The sequence below is a fragment of the Protopterus annectens genome, chromosome 1.part0 (genome assembly GCF_019279795.1).
Source record: "Protopterus annectens isolate FY-2018-M chromosome 1.part0, PAN1.0, whole genome shotgun sequence".
Lineage (NCBI taxonomy): Eukaryota > Metazoa > Chordata > Ceratodontiformes > Protopteridae > Protopterus > Protopterus annectens.
This window is the reverse complement of record NC_056725.1, coordinates 204016486-204029603: the sequence shown is the minus strand read 5'-3', so window position 1 is coordinate 204029603 and position 13118 is coordinate 204016486. Positions and strand designations below refer to the sequence as shown.

The window sequence follows — 13118 nt, the reverse complement described above, 5'->3', positions numbered from 1 at the left end:
CTCCCTATAGTATGTCAGGCAACCTATTTCAAAATTTAGGATGTCAATTCAGGCAATGCCTTGATTTTGTGAATTTGTACTCAAAGCCATTGTTTTTTCCATTTCCACCAAAATCCTGTAAAATTCAAAAACTGGTAGGAATTTATAGAATGTGACATTTTAAACTAGGTTACTCTTTCAACAAAACGTGTATTTCCTCTGGCAGTTTTTTAACTTAGTATTCTGTTTTTAAAATTTGCTTTTAATGTCTTACAGACAGAAAAATCTGCTTTTGGTTTGTTTGTATAAACAACAAAACTTACAATAATACTAACTGTACTGATTGAAAACAACAGTATCGATTACTACCATCAGTGGCTTTGTCTACAATGAGCAATTTGTTGCAGACCAAGTACAGAATCTTTTCTGCCACTGTACTGTGCACGGTGATTATAAGCATGGTGTTCGATCTCATGTGCCACAGTTTGCACGATCTCATGTGCCACAGTTTGTATGATCTTATGTGTCACAGTTTGCACGATCTCATGTGCCACAGTTTGTATGATCTTATGTGTCACAGTTTGTACGATCTCATGTGCCACAGGTCTGAGGTTGGAGTTCTTGCAAGTTGGATGCACATATTATAACCTGATCATTATTAACTAAGGTCAGTCTGTTTATTGCAGCTTTAAACTGGAAGAGACACAAATTAAAATGTGCATTTATTTCCTTCAGAGATATCTTCATGTTAAAAAAGGACTACTTCTATTAATAGTTGAGGAGTAACACTTACCAACTGATGAAGTACCTTTTCATTGATATTACATAATTTATGTATTTCTGAGTTCTTGTATTAAGGAGATATGCAGACACAAATAAATATCTAAATAAATACTATCAGATGAACATTAAAGTATCAGCATCAACATACTATGTAAACCACTGGCTCTATAACTATTCCAAAATATCTTTTTACTATAATAGGATACATATATTCCTTGAAAACATGTTATGGCAGGTGAAGAAACTACTTCAGTAAAACTACCATGGTATCTTGTCCAGAAAGCCTGATTCCTGTCACTGCCATAACCTTACTACAGAAAAATCCTCCATAAAAAATCCCATTGCATACATTAAGTAGTGCATCAGAACAAAGAAAGAAGTAGAAAAAAATCGTTAGATATAGAAGGGATTATCACTTTAATTCCTGGCATGTTAACATTCATAAAGGCCACAGACGGCAAATACTATCATTCTCAGTTATAATATCTAAAAGATCAAGTTTGTATGGTCAAAACCTCCTTCTAAGCTTTCAATAAGCAGGCAAAGACATGGTTAAGTAAAACAGAGGAAGAGAATTTGGAGTTTACAGATGTGCTTTCCAGATATACTCAAATCAAGAATCCTGACACTCTGCGGCAGTGCATCATGGGTAATGCATCACAACAGGAAAATAACATGATGGTATCTCAGTTGTGTCAGCCGTCTGTTTCAGAAATGGTTTTAGCCTTATGGCAAAAATCTGAGATGAAAGCAGTGATGACATTTAAAGGAAATACTTTTTATCCCTAAGAATCCAAAACCATAGATGCCTTCATAGAAACAGGTTTGACAAAGTAAGAGATGAAACAACAGGAAAATTTAGAGTGAAAGACATTAATGAAAGACTTACGAACATGGACTTTTCAGATGTCAGAAACTGACCTGAGTAAGTGAAACATAAGAGATATTTAGAACGTTCCTGCTACCTCAAAGAAAGTTATGAGAAGTAGTTGTGACACATTTTGTTGGGTGACAGTATATTTGGTGCATAGAGCAGATAAGTCTCCTTGTAAATGTTAAGGTGTTTCTTAATCAAGTTGCTAAAAGAATTTTATACACAACTGAGGGGTCACTTTTGATGATTAACTAGGTGGACGTAGGAAAGAGCACTTGTGAGACACATGCCACGATGTAAGTGCAACATTTAATTCATGCTAAGTATTGTCTTAAATGGAAAAGATTGGGATGTATTTGACAAAAGTAGTGAAAGACTTGACTAGGTTGATGAACGTACTGATGTAGGGGTAAATTATGGTGTGAAATTTTCCTCACTATTAAACAATAAGCCTATAAGTTTGACCCATCCAGAATAAGCAATAAGTAAGTGGAGCTCTTGGAATATATCAGACTTGAGGTCAAACATTTGATGAAAATGACTTTGTGGCATGTAGAGGAATCTTTGTAATGAAGTGTAGATAGGACTCTTGATTACTAAAATAACTTCCTGCAGTTTTGAATAATTATAGTTCTTATTAGTAAGCTGGTTGTAGAAGAAGCAACTTCTGCTAGCTTCATGTTAGTCATGTTGTATAGAACAGGATATTATGAGCAACTTTGTTTTTCAGTTCCTAACCCTTTTTGACTATTCTGGAATGAACTAGAGACCACGAAAATCTGTAAATGTGCATCTTGATCTGCAAGTAAGTGGCCTTGGAGATTCTTTATTGTTTAGGTGCAGCTGATCCCTCCTGCAGTGTGCAGTAAGTACAATTGCAGATTGCATCGCTTATTTGGAGCTTTATTACACATATTACGGTAGATGTAAATTACATGCACATGCTCAGAGGATTATCCTGGAGCAGGCTAAACCAAAAATAATTGTTTTTGCAGAGAACAAGACTCTGCTTCACCCTCACCCCTGCTAATCATATAAACTAGTTCCAAGATCACAGAATTCCTAGGGAAACGTAATTTTCCCCTACCTGGGGATTGTCAATCTCCCAAACCTATTAACAAACTTCTTCTGTCAACCAAATGATGTCAGCTAAGCCTCTGTGAACACTATATTCCATTTATATATCAAAGTCATCCGTATGTACTTTGTTATAGCATCAAAATAAAGAATTGACAGAATTATAGCCATATACCTATGGTGAACTTACTGCAGAAAATTCTGTGATGTATCTTTCTAGAATGTACATTATTGATTGAAGGAAAAACTTAAAAAATATACTTAAATGTGAATATGGAAGCATTGACTTTATCGATAAAAATGAAATAAACTGTGTGAGCTGTTATTGCTGTTAATGAAACTATTTTGTTTCATCAGATATTTGTGTATTTGGTGAAACTTTCTAAAATGAGATATATTCATAAAAAGGTTTATAGTTATAATAATGGGTCTATATAAGAAGAGCAAAGAGGAGTTTCATCGAACGCCTCTTCGCCGACACATAAACAGTGAACGCACTAAAGTGCAAACGCTCAGAACACCGATTTCTTTCTTTGGGAAAGAAATCGGTAACACACACAAACACAAACACACGCACTTTCAAACATAACAATGTGGGGGGCTATGCCCCCACACACCCCCTAACTAAATATACCAACTCCGAGATTGCACTACAGTGAGGAAGGGGGAAACACACAGGGAAGGCCAAGTGATTTCTTTCCCAGTGAAAGTAATTGCTGTTCTGAGCATTCGCGCTTTAGTGCACTTGCTGTTTATATGTCGGCAAAAAGATGTTCGATGAAATGCCTCCTCTCTTCTGATATAGACCCATAATAATGCTATTATATGGTGTTGATGATTTTAAGGAAATAACATGCTGAAACAGTTACATGTTTGATGATGACATGCAAGTAAAGAAAAAAAAAATTCTGATTTACTCCAGTAACAAAGAAGTGTAGCATTAAATAATTGCCTACAGATGGCATTACTGATAAGTCATTAGTTGGTAAGTCAGTCAGTTCTGATATCATGAAGAACCCTTTGACTGGTAGAGTAACTGAAACTCGTGGAGGTACACAAGTGAGAATAATTGATATGGCGATGTGTGCTGACAAAAAAATGTAATAAATGCAGTTGTCAGCAATTAGCTGTAAATAATGCAGAGGATTATGATCAGGTCACTGATTATAACAAATGTTTTATAGATGTCAAGAAATTCATTTCGAGATTGAAGCTTGAGATGTGAATCTTGGCATCCATGTTGAGAACACATACGTTTTCATTACGATCAGAAATCCAGTCATAATTCTTTGTAGTGCATAGAGGTCTAGCTTTTCCATGTGCAACCATTTAGTGAAAAATTAGATTCCAAAGATGATGTGCTGTACCAGCCTCGAAAATTGGCAAAGCAATGGGGAAGTTGTTGACAACTTGCACAGTCCCTGTGTAGGGGATGCAGATGTAACCAAAGTACTGAGAGTAAACTTCTAAAAATGTTAAGTATTGCATTTTTAAGGAAATTAACTACATAACTGTAGAGGAAAACTTATTGACTGTGTTATGCAAGGAGAAGATGCACTCTGAACTAATGAATTTATTCAGCAACTGTCATACAAAATCATCACTACATAAGCAAAATTATAGTGTGGGTGGTTCATAAAACTTCTCTTAAATTTGAGATTATTCAAACTGAGTAAATAGGGTAGGGAAATCAATGGTTGAATATTTAAATAGTTTTCAGATGCTGTAGAAAACTAAATGATGCTGTTTTGCCTGCAACTATGAATCATTGTCTGTTATTCAAAATACAGAAACACGTTTTTAGGACATTGTTTTACTGATGCAGACATCTTTTTTTTCATTTTTAGGACTTTCCATGAAAGACACAGTTCCAAAGCACTTATCATTCTGATCTGCAGTACGTGTATGTAGCACAAACATAAATATCATTAAAAAGCCCTGCCGTGCCACATGAATTACTTTGTAGACCATGCAGAATCCTCCTACTGCTGTTCTGTGACCCATGCTAGTAAGTACAAATTGAAATAAATATGTTTATTATTTTCAGCTGACTAGTTGTGATAATATGTTTATTAATAACTTTTGTCACTCTGTTAGGAGTGCATATAGTAATTTATAGTAGTATGCAATCTATCCAATCAATATTGTTCTTCACAGAAAAGTAGATCAAAGGGACAACTATCAACACAAATTAATATCACCCTAAGGCTTGGCAGTCTTGGAATTAGCTATGGTACTTAACGAGATGAGGTTGCGAAGCCCCCCCCCCCTCCACGCTCAGGCATCATGAAGGTTTTGACTTATATTAGAATGTGTGTTGGTATTGTCCATTTTGATTATCCATTTTGACAAAAAGCAATAATTAAAACAGCCCACATTTTGGTGTACCACGTATGGAATAATGTGACATTTTTTCCCCTTTTTTATAGCATAGGGTGACTAGTGATTAAGACTATGGAAGTGCTAAGTTTTCCTTAAAATAACTGAGTTTTCTTTCCATAGTTCTAATTATTTTAAACACATATCGTTGCTTTAATTACACTGAATAAACCTGAAATAGCTGTTAACCTGTATCATGGGTTGAACTTAAACAGGCCCATGTCAGCACTGGCAAAAAACAATGCAGTCAGACAATTATAAGGCAATACTGCATTTGGCTACAATGGTGCCAAGACCACTGTTGTTCACATTTATCTCAAATGCTTCATAAAGCAAAACTGACAACTTTTGATTATGACATTCAGAAATCATGAATAAACTGCTGTTTAATGTCATAGTGATAATGCATATAAAGAAATACTGAAATAACTTGATGTTGTAATGTATAAAAGCATAAATTGCTGTTTAGTGTGATCTTCATTAATGCTGCTATAGATGAAAGACATTGCAACTGCGTGATACATACAGTTTTTCAGTCTTACAGAGCTGTTTGTTATGAAATATGTAGTACAATTAAATGGTAACAATGTTGCAAAAGAGCTGATTATATTATTGTTCTTTGTCTGAGAGTGTTACTGAGAAGATAGACTGTACATACTTTGGCTGTTTGTTTTGAGGGGAATGATTAGTGGAAGAATGCTGTGCCCTGTGGAAATATCATGTATGTGACTGTAGCACTACTACTACAAATTGTAATTTTCCCAACATACATTGACTTCTGAAGCCATTATTATATAATCCAAAAAACATGCTTTTTATGCACTGAAACTGACAGAAAAACAATACTAACATACTGAGGTGCATATGTAAGAGCCTAGGTATAACACAGATGATTATGAACAGGTCTCCAGTTGTAAGCAATTTATGTTCAAGACGTGTGTCAAGAAACTGATGTTGAGCATGGTAATAATTTAATACCATACTATCAGAGTAGAGAATTATGAGAGGGATGAGTTATTGTCTTGGACCCTACCAACGTTTTATCCTTTATATCCACCTCTCCTACTGCTACAGAAATGAATTTCAAAACTGGAAAGCAAGCATGATTTTAACTGATTGAGTGACCAGTGGTGCAATGAATGATATTGTGAAAAATAATCAGCATATAATGACAGCGAGGTCTGAGGTTTAGAAACAGTGAGAACTCCAATTACATTAACAAATGTGTTAGTAACCTAAAGGATTTTCTTGATGAAGGTATTGGAGAACAAGTCAAAGGGTACTGTGGTACTTACAAATGTTTTAACTGCAAAATGTGTAGGCATGTCTCCAATGGGAGTAGTTTTTATTATACTGACACAGACAAATCTTATAAAGCTATAAAGCCCCATTTTTTAAACTTGTCCTTCAGCATATATGGTTTATAGTACCCAGAGTTTGGTATGTGAGGGACTTCACACAGGCGAGATTGGAAGAAAGTTTAGAAAGAATGCATAAGCACAGTTATGCATTGTACAGTTGCAACTTAGTATGTATCTATCTTAGGAGATTTATTTTCTATATTGCAGAGGGTAAAAGATGTGATGACAGAGACATGGAGATGGAATGCAGAGAATATAAAGAGTATGTAATTTTAAATGTGTCTATGTTTCCGGGTCGTATGGTAGTGTGAATTTTAAAAGTTATGTAAAAGCAGGAAACTGAAAAATGAGGGAACACTTTTGTTAACTATGTTTGGTTTTAGAATGTGATCATGTGATTTTTAAATGTTTTAGAAAGTATATATGTTTGAAAATCAGTCAGATGAAATCTCGTTGCATATTTAACAAATTGATGGAAGTGCCTAATGATTTATTAAAATTTGTGAGTCTATGGACAATGCTAACCTAAATTTACACTCTGACCTCTCAAGTATATTTACCAAGGCTATAAAAGTTTACTCTGTAGCCTATTTAATTCTAAATTGCTTGTCTAATTACTCCAGGAAAATCATCGTACCACTTTATATCTCACTTAGGTGATCTATTATTGAATACAATGATGTATTGTTCAGACCTCTGAAAAGCTACCTGAAACAGCTTGAAAAGCTACACTTTTGAAATGTTATACCTTTTCTAGCACAGAACACACCAGAAAAAGCATAACATTTCAAAATTTGAACTATTGAAAAAGGCTTCAAGATTGTTATGTTCTGTTGTGTGTTAATTGGAGTAAACCTCAGGTCTGTAAGGTAATGCATTATGTGGCTCTGTTTGATAGGTTTTGTGTAGAGTACACATGGGTGAACTAATACTATATCAGCAAGCCTAGTACTCAGAATAAATACCAGGAATCGAAAAAAAAATCAGACATTTGCATTATGTAAAACCTTTCAGACTATGGAATGAGTACATCTTTAGAATCAAAAGAAGTTAGGCATTAACTTCCTTCAGCAGTCATATATTCTGTGTGGCCCAATGTAAGGCACACCCAGGATAAAAACAAATTAGTAAAATTAAGTTTCACAGAGTTTTAACCTTCTAAACATTCCCATAGGATACTGCAGTACCTAATGAAGACTGTATATCCAAAAAGACAAGTGGGTTAGCTATTATATACCCAAAATGCCTGAACATATGCCTTTATCAGAAAAAGCATCCATCATTCAGTAATACAGATATTCTAATTGTCTTACTGAAGCTCACCTCACCTCAGCAGTCGCTAACGTTAACAACTACATCCTTCAAGCTGCAGCTTTACTTATCAAAGACTATCTCACAATCAAACCACTCCCACCAACAAAACCCCACTGAAGCTCACATCCCACTCAAACCTATCCCTACCTTCACCATAAGAAAATATCTCCTAAAACTAAAAACTACAAACTCTGCTGCAGACAACGATCCTCCTGAATTCCTAAAAATTGCAGCTGAAGTTCTATTATATCCAATATCTATACAAATAAACAGAACCATTCTAGAATTTCATGACCCAGTCATTTGGAAGAAGGCATACATACATAAAGGAGGACCTTCTGCTGATGACTCAAACTTCAGACCAATACCCATCTTGTCAACGTTATCTAAAATATTAGAAGAGTGTATCTATTCCCAGTTACTTCAATACCTTATCATAAGCAATCTTCTCTTTCCCACACAAAATGGTTTAAGTCCCAACCATAGTACCGCCACTGTCCTACATTACTTTGCTGATACCATTAATAATAACAGACATATCAGAAACATAGTCTCATCCTTATTCCTAGACCTGTGCAGAGCATTTAACACTATCTCTCACCATAAACTGTTACTAAAACCCGCCTACTTGGGTCTCCCCCCACTATCCTCTGCTGATTTAATAGCTACCTAACACATAGATTCTGAGCAGTCAAGTGGCAGCAGGAATACCCTTCATTTCTACCCATTACTGTGGGAGTGCCACAAGGTCCCATTTCTGGACCCCTCCTGTTTAATAACTTTATAAATGACATACACACTGCTTCCAAGCACACCATTCTCATACAATATGCAGATGGCTTCACGTTCATCTGTGCAGTCTATAGCCTACAAAAACTTCAGAAATTACTCAAGAAACCTTTATGTCCATACACTCCTGGCTGGACAACTCACAACTCCTACTTACACCCCAAAACTATTCTCCCAAAGCAAAGTTCTTGTCAAAATTATTTCATTAAGTAATACCCTGACTGAACATGTCCCAAGCACCAAACTCTTAGGAGTCATGATTGAAGACAGTATGAAATTTGATCTACACTTCAACTGTTATTTAAAAAAAACAGCAAACATTTGGCCTCTTGTATAGAGCAAAACTATGCTTAACAGACAAAACTAGAGAAACTATAACTAAAGCCTACCTACCCTATTGTATGCCTCCCCACTTTTTACTAACCTACAAACATCCACCTAAACAAAGCTGGAATAATGTCACAATAATATAGCTTACTTTGCTGCAAATTCCCCCTTTAGAACTCATCACCATTCTGCTCTTAAACAACTAAATTGGACTGAACTCCTACATCACCTCCAATATACAGTAAACGTTCAGTTGGCCAGAACTCAAGCGACCAGAACTCTCAAGCAACCAGGAAAAAAAATTGAAGAAATCCAGGAGTCAGTTTTTCATGTGTTGCACTTTGTTTTCAACCTGCAGAAACATACCTTACATTTTTAGAGTTGTAGAGTTTTAAAAATGAAGATACAAATAAATTCCCTCTCCCCAACCTGAGAACAAATCAAACCAAATAAATCAAATTGCTAAAATGTCAACACTTGCTCCATACTCACTCAGTCAGTTTGCTTCAGATTGCACATTCTCTCTCCGCTCTCTCTATCTCACACACACATACACACACACACACACACACACACACACACACACACACACACACGCATGCACGCACTCACGCACGCACGCACACACACACACACACACACACACACACAGAGTCTCTTCAGCTTTCATGCATGCATTCACTCACACTTTTTCATTCTGATCTCTCACACACACTCTCTTCAGCTTGCATACATCTTTCCGATGTCTCACACACAGTTAGTTCTGCTTTCATACATGCATTCACTCTCTCTCCCTCTATTCAGTTCATTCAATTCCAATCCACTCAGTGTGCCACTGAAAACCATTCCACATGCCACACGCTTTCTAGTGGAAATATAAGTTTAAAATATTATTATTCCGGCCAGGCTTTTAATTACTGTGTTTCAATATTAAAATCAAATCAATACAATGTTTCTGGCATGGTATAGTATAGGGTACAGTATTTGTCAGGTCAGTTTTTAATAATAACTTTCAAGCAACTAGAAACTATACTTATCCGGCATCTACCAATCCCTATGGGTGCCGGTTAACTGAGCGTTTACTATAGTCAGTTACTACTAGCTCATACTCTAGCATATTACCCTTATAAGTATTTGGCACTAAAAGACATGTTTCAACACTATCACCCTTCTAAACCTAATGCAGTCTTCAACATTACCACCCTACCAAAGCTCTATGCTCTAAAGACAAACTCTTCCTCTCTGCCAGTAAACCCCAAAATGTATTGGGAGCCTCCTTATATACAAAGTCTGTAGCTGCCCTCTGTAATGCCCTCCTACATGCTTTCAGGCTTCTTGAAAATCAACGTGTATTTAAAACACACCCAAGAAAATACCTCTCAACATCTTGGCTCTGTTAGCTGTACATCTTCAGGTTAAATATAACTTCTCCTTTTTTCCTCCTCTTTTACTATTCCTCTGCTCTCCTCAACTCTGTTTCCAAATATCACTTTGTTTCCACCCACCCCACCTTTTATTTATACTTCTCTTTTTGCCACCCATTTCATCAGTATGTCATAATTAAATCAACGTTTTGCTTTCCACAATTTGTAAATAACAGTACTTTGTATTGTTACGTCTATCCTGCGGCATAGTTATTTAACTATATCTGTATAGAATATAATTAGTATAAGAAGTCTTACTAATTTATGTATAGTTGCTATCTTATTTATTTTTGTAAAATGTATTTTAATTGTATTCTGCCCAACAAGTTGATAGCGTATAACTTAAAATTAATTAATTTTGCTTGTACGACATGTACTGGAGCTGTTCACCCCAGGTCTCCACTGAAAAGGGGCTTTTGTGTCCAGCTGGACATCCCCAGTCAGCAAATGTAAAATAAATAAATAAATTAGAATGGTTGATGTGATACAATAAAGTTTGTTAGTACTACATACAATAAATTGAATTAGTCACATATCAGTAATATAAGATTTTATAGGTAAATACAATATTCATGTGATTTTAGCATTTACACATAATATTAACATGAGGGATCGAGATTAGCAGTTTAACAGTTTGAAAATGCAGATGTCAGCGTGAGTTTAGATATATGTGTCAAACAATGTTGATTTAAGAGAAGCATTTGCATTCAACTTGTTTTAGGAGATACACACACACACACACACACACACACACACACATATATATGTATACATAAATATATATATGTATGTATGTATTTCGGTCCCTGTCAGATTACTGAAATTTCAAAGCTTTGAACATCAAATGGCTGAACCTATATGATCGAAGTTTTGATACTTCGAACATTTTGAATGGAGATCACTGTACAGCGCGAAACAGGAAATTTGTCATTTTCCTCATTGAAGTTCAATCTCGGATTTGGTATATTTAATCAGCAAGGGGTGTGGGGGGTGCAAGGGGGCATCCCCCTGCAAAAATATAATTTTTTTTTATTTAAGTTTCAAAACTTTGATCATTTGGTCTTGGACATATGATGTTCAAAGTTTTGAAAGTTCAGTAAACTGATAGGGACCTATATATATATATATATATATATATATATATATATATATGTATATGTGTGTGTGTGCGTGTGTGTGTATCTATATATATATATATATATATGTGTGTGTGTGTGTGTGTGTGTATATATATATATATATATATATATATATATATATATATATATAGGTCTATGTCAGAAGATTGAGTTTTCAGAAACTCGAAATTCATATGATCGAGATGATGTGATCAAGTTTCTGAAAACCTGAACTTCAAAAAAACACAAAAAAACCCCAGAAAAATCTATTTTTTACATTTTTGCAGGAGGGCAAGCCCCCCACATCCCTTGCAAAATATATATACCAATTCTGAGATCACACTACAGTGGGTAAAAGGGTAAATTTCCCAGTCCTCACTGTACCGCGATCTCCATTCAAAAACTTTGATTTTTCAAAAACTCAATCAAATGGTCTTGAGCATGTGAATTTCAATTTTCTGAAAATGTAATCAACACACACACACACGCACAAACACATATATAAGTAGATATATATATATATATATATATATATATATATATATATATATATCTATAAAGGTCACACAGAAAAACCCTTCAGTAAAAGTTACAAAACACAGCCAATGTAGAGTCTTCACTATAACATCCTGTAATGGAAGCCTATGGGATATATGCAAATGACCCCTTAAACACTTGCAGTGTTTCATCTACATAGCTTATGAATGTCCATGACTTTTTTTACTTTTTAAGTCTTTGTGGGTACCTTCAGGCCAATATAGCCATCTGTCACTAGCTGTGGACATCAATATTCTGGCCTTTTAAGTGACTTCATAAGCATTGCATAATTGGACTACTTGGCTATACTTTAGAAGCACTGTGTTTTATATATATATATATATATATATATATATATATATATATATATCAAAAACAAGCCAAGAGTATGTAAACTTAACAAAGAGAAATTGCCCTCCTTGCTGTAGTTACAGTGAAGTGGAATTAGCAATAATTTGTATAAATGTAGATGTTTATTCCTTTTAGTCTTTTAGGAAAGCCATTAAAATACTGAAGACCATATATGGGAATCTGAGAAGCATGATACTTCAAATGTAAACTATAGAAAATGTATACTAAGTCTGACATTGCAATATCTTGGAAGTACAGCTATCTTGAATTCAGTATTTAGTAAATAGCAGGGGTGGCCCATGTTGGGGATGCAGGGAGTGAAAGATCACATGCAAAGCACTTAAAATTTTCAAAATGTACTGCTATATCTTGGAATCACAGATTACTTTTGAAAGTGTCAGAGCTTAAAGTTTGGAGTATCAAAGAGAGAGAGAGGAGCTTACTTTTTAATAATGAGTGTATAAGTACTGTTCAACTGCAACAAACAAAAAACATCAGGAAAGTGAAAATAATGAAGCAAAATCTTATTCTACCAAAGAAAATGACAGCAAAACACAAATCAATGAGCCAGTAATCCCATAAACCCATTAAAACATCTTAATCACTGTATTATAACAGACAAAGAAATTTACAGTGTTATTTTTGGGGGACAAGACCACTGCACATCCTCCTTTTAATACATACCAAGTCTGATATCACACAGCAGTGGGGAAAGGGCATATTCCCAATTTGTTCTGCATCACAGTCCTGCACCAATCCAGCATATTCCATAACACACACTCAAACAAACAATAAAAACACATTA

At 35.1% G+C, this 13118-nt stretch overlaps 1 protein-coding gene across 2 annotated transcripts in view; it reads left to right on the top strand.

Moving 5' to 3' along the window:
• The window catches only part of LOC122790142 (glucagon receptor-like), a 2645547-nt gene that overhangs the window by 528668 nt on the left and 2103761 nt on the right, over window positions 1-13118 (top strand). For both annotated transcript variants that reach the window (XM_044057770.1, XM_044057782.1), the window contains one exon: window positions 4561-4721. The gene's annotated coding sequence lies outside the window, so the exon portion shown is untranslated. The remainder of the gene's footprint in view (window positions 1-4560; window positions 4722-13118) is intronic.